We start from the raw sequence: 5,174 nt of genomic DNA, 5'->3' as shown, positions 1-5,174 counted from the left end.
CTGAGCCTGCGCGTCCGGAGCCTGTGCTCCGCAACGGGAGAGGCCACAACAGTGAGAGGCCTGTGTACCGCAAAATAAATAAATAAATAAATAAATAAATAAATAAATAAATAAATAAACTATTAAACAAAATAGATTCATATATTTTGCCTTCTATGTTGTTCCAAATTTAATGAAAAGATCCTCTATAAATGTGTTTTCTAAGGTCAGAAATGCAGGAGTTCCTCTTGAAACCTCTTTCTTTGTCAATAAAGGGGGTATCAGAGGAAAGTCTTCTTTGTGCAGATTATAAAAGCTCATTTTTCATGTACACCAAATCTCTAATCAGTTGTTGCCTCCCACATGCTGTTTCCTTAAAATCCAGTTGAAACATCTTCCTGTGTTCTTTGTAGTGACCCTACAGCTCATTCTTCCAGTGTTTACTGGAAAATTTTCAGTAAGTTAATCTATTTCAACAAGCATGATATTTCAAAGTTCAACAGTTTATGACAGCCAGAAGACATAAACCTAGGCCCCCCAAAATAATTTTCATTGAAGCAGAGCTTCCCAGACCACATTTTAAAACCAAGCTTCCTCCTTCACCTTTGGACATCACACCTGTGCCATCTGCTTTATTCATTCCCTACCAGAGGGTATGAATGTTATCTCCTTTTCTTCACAACCCTGCTCTTTCCTTTGCTCAAAAAAGGTGACCAGGTTCAGCTTAGAGACAGCAAGACCTGTTTATTTAGAAAAGGAACATGACTCATCCCGGGGATTCTACAATTTCCAATCCAGTACTGTGTTCAGCAGAGAAGAGAGGACACTGTATGTTATAGAAAATGATTTCACCAAATAGTATTTCCTGACAGCCTCTTTAAAATACATAGGAAGAATTTCTAATTTGCAGACTTTGAGGCCAAAATGTGATATTCTCCTTGCCTGTTTTCACCTGCCCTTCCACCTCACAGTCAACCACTAATTCTACTACAGCAATGGGGAATGTGGTTTGCAAGGACCTGACCCGACCACACAGATTCTATTACCTTTTCTTGAACCAAAGGTTGGACTCAACTCTCACACCACAAATATACCTGAGAGCCCTCTTGCTTAACTCTGGTTTCACCCTGGAATTGCCTGAAGCATGCAGTTTAAAAAAATTTATTGTAATCTATATAAATTATGCTGTTCACCTGAAACTATGTTGTACACCTGAATCAAATATAATACTGTGGGTCAATTATACTTTTTCTTTTTTTAATGTGCTCTCAGGCAGAACCTGTGAAGGAGGACTTCCCAGGTGGCTCAGTGGTTACAAATCCGCCTGCCAATGCAGGGGACATGGGTTTGAGCCCTGGTCTGGGAAGATCCCACATGCTGCAGAGCAATTAAGCCCATGCACCACAACTACTGAGCCTGCGCTCTAGAACCCGTGAGCCACAACTACTGAGCCCACGTGCCACAACTACTGAAGCCTGCGCACCTAGACCCCAAGCTCTGCAACAAGAGAAGCCACCGCAATGAGAAGCCTGCGCACCACAACGAAGTATAGCCCCCGCTCACCGCAACTAGAGAAAGCCTGCGCACAGCAACAAAGACCCAAATGCAGCCAAAAATCAAATTAATTAATTAATTTAAAAAAAGAAGAATCTATGAAGGAGGTCACAGGTGATACTGGTTATTATAACTCACCATGTCATCTTTATTGTAAGCCTAGCGTGATAAGCATTTATGTAAATTGTGCCTCTCAAATTTAAATATGCATACAAAGCATTCCAGGACCCATGGAAGAAACTGTCATTCTGCAGGTTTGGAGTGGGGCCCAGGAACTGGCATCTTTATCAAGTTTCTTCTTTGTGCCAATGCTGCTCCCCCAGACCAGCTTTTAGTAGCACTACACTTGCACTACTTAATAACCATGAGGATGCAGATACTGGGACTCACCTTTCTGTCTCTTGTTCTGTTTCCCTACCATTGATTTTAAAAAGCGTTTGCATGCAATAGAAGCTAACTATAGATGGTGGAGGAATACAGAATGGAAGGGTATCTTAGAAGTTCAGAGATTTTTCATTGTTTTGTGCTTACTTTCACTTTTTTTTTCTAATAGGGTAAAGGTTTATGTTTATTAGCAAAAGTCAATCAGTTTTCCTAACTGGATATATTTTTAATTCTCCAATCAGCATCTCAGGAGATTAATTACTCTTCATTCTCACTAAAATTTGATGATCCCAATTTGTATTTTATTTATTTATTTAATTTAGGCATCTAGAAATTTGAGGTGCCATCTATTGCTTCCCTGGTGTCTAGCATAGATAAAGAAATGTGATATATATGACTGTGGGGCAACCATACCAGGGTTATGAGAGAACAGAAATGTGTAAAGTGCCTGCATGTAGCCAACACCAGACAGAAGAAGTGAAAAAAGAAAAGGTACGTCATAAATTTTCTCAGCCATTTTTTCAGCTATGAACATCTACCTATGCACTGTGTACATAACAACAAATGTACATCTTTTCTATGCATATGCATAAGTCTGTTCTTGGTATAACTGAAAACAAACCACTAGCTACAGAAAAACACACATGATTATATTTTACTTATACCAAGGTTAAAAGTGAGCATAAACTGCTACCCAAGTCCATTGTATCAATTAGCACAACTGAAAAAAGTCCTCTTCCCATTCCAGGCAAGATTGGTAAAAAGACAGTATGGGCTATGAAAAAACTCAGAACTTCTAGCCTAAAAAACAAATAAACTGTTTGAAAAAGAAATGCTCACTGCCTCTGACTGATAAACTTTTCCTCCAACTAAGCGACACCTGGTACAGATCCCAGAGCACATGACAAGGCCATCACTCTGTTGAGAGGAAGTGAGGATGCTCCCTGCCACCTGTGGGTCAGCTTCCCTGGAAAGTCACTCATTTACAGTAGATATATTTTATGTTGCTGGTATATACCTGGCACCTCGGTTTCTGTGAAACCACAGCACATGCCATGCTGACCTGCCTATTACACTGTCCGGAAGTCTTCCTCATCTCCACATCTAGTCTGCCACGGGACCTCAAGCTATGTTCACAAAGATTGTTTCATTCCACACCCCATCTCCATCAAACTGCCACTGATCTAAGCCTGGAAAAATGTAATAATCTCTGTCTACTAATAGTATCCAGTCCTTAGTACTGCCCAGGAAATATTTTAAATCACTATGACAGAATTAGATTTCCTGGATTCTCAGAAACCCAGCACACTTGCCAAGTCTCCATCTCTGTCATTTGTACATCCGAATACACCACCACCAGCTGCCTAAGACCTTGGGGTGAATATGTGGAGCTTCCTTGCTACATTCCTTTCCTCCCTACATTTCCAAGGAACTCTCCATATGTACTTTCAACAAGTCTTATGTATCTCTCTCTAAAAAAAAACCCAACCAAACAAACAAAAAAACACCATTGTCCTATTTTATCAGTCTTTACAAGTCTCCTAGTGCTAACTGCCTGAGTTAAAACTCTGGTCCATTGAAGCTGCTCCACTCTTATCACAATTAAGTGATCACAATGCTGTATTTGAATTGTATAAGTGACCTCAAATTGATCACTTAAATTTCTCATTGCTTTCGAAATTTTGAAAGTATACATCAGAAACTACCAGGGCCTGCATGGATGACTGAGGGTGAGGAGAGCAGTGGGAACCCTGTGTCCATAATGAAAGCAAAGAAGGACAGTGACTGTGATTCATATGTAGCAAGGATGACAATGATTAAAAAAACAAAACAAAACTGGAAATAATCAGGAAATGAAACAAGTAGATTTTTCTCCTAAATTCAGGGTGTGTCAATTGTGCAGAGAACAGGTGTCCTCTCACCACATGCGAAATCATGCAATTCTTCATCTTGTACATTTTCTGTCTTTTACATCATGCTACAGCATCACTCAAATTGGAATATTTTTCTCCTAATTTTACCAAATCTATTAAACATCCATCACAGTCACGTGTGTTTGTTCATGCCTAAACAACCCCATGACTTATGAATTCTCCAAATTTTCACGTGATCTAATTTTTACAGTAAAGTGAATAACTTTGATAATGTTACATATAAGAGGTGGAAGAAACAATAACTGAAGAAAAGCCATCTTAGTGTTCCTCTCCAACTGAGAAGTAATAAACTGTATTAATTAAACAAAATCAACTTAATATGCTCACTGAGGAATTACTCTTATCTTTAATTTCTGAACATGAAAAATTGAATGAAAACCATGCTAAAAATGCCTCAGCATATAATAAAAGGAATAGTCATGAATTTTGGACCACAAAAACCTCATAAACTAGATTTTTCATGACTAAAGGCAAGTAAAAATGATGGTTTTGTAAAGGGAAGAGCTAAATCGGACTCCACGTTCCATCTGTTTGACTTTAACCTTTGCTTTTCGTTGCTTTTGTTATTATAATCATACATAATGGCCTGCCTCAGGGAACCCTGCCCTTCTGCCTGAATGTTAAACTAAAGTGCCTCGGTTCAGCTCACAGGTAGACAATCTGACCCTGTCCACCGGTGGATGGCTGCAAGAAAGAAGAAATTAACACATCCCCTCCCAAAGGCTGGCCATTCCAGGGGATATTTGCAAAGCTTATGGCCTTTTCACTTTACTTCCTCATCTCCTCTCCCTCTCTGTGCTATAAAAGAAACTGGCATGCAAACCCCGCCCCCCCGCCCCCACTCCCCTGCCCCACCAGTTAAGATGGTTTTTCAGAGACACTAATCTGCCATCTTCTCGGTCTGCTGGCTTTCCGAATAAAGTCGTATTCCTTTGCCTCAACACCTCATCTCCGATTCATTGGCCTGTCATGCGGCGAGCAGAGCGAGCTTGGACTTGGTAAAAAATTTGGCTTAGCCAGCCAGGAGCCTTGCTGCTCATGGCTAGCCGCCCTGGTCGGGGAATACTGGGGCAAGGCCCTAGCAGCTGCTGGGACAATTTGTCCTGAGGATCTTCCCTTCAAAGTTCCCTGAAGCGGCACCGGCTACCCCAGCGCTTGGCAGTTGAGGCAAGGAACCGACCAACTTCAGTGTGGGGCTACGAGTTGATGGACTCGATTCGATTCTGGAACTTCGGTTCCAATTTGGGGAACTTTGGTTCCATTTGGGGAACTTCGGTTCCATTTAGGGCTATGAGTCGACAGACTCTGATTCTGGAGGGTAAG

This window comes from Mesoplodon bidens (assembly GCF_964165515.1).
Source record: "Mesoplodon bidens genome assembly, chromosome: 3".
NCBI classification, from domain to species: Eukaryota; Metazoa; Chordata; class Mammalia; order Artiodactyla; family Ziphiidae; genus Mesoplodon; species Mesoplodon bidens.
This window is presented reverse-complemented; position numbering follows the sequence as displayed.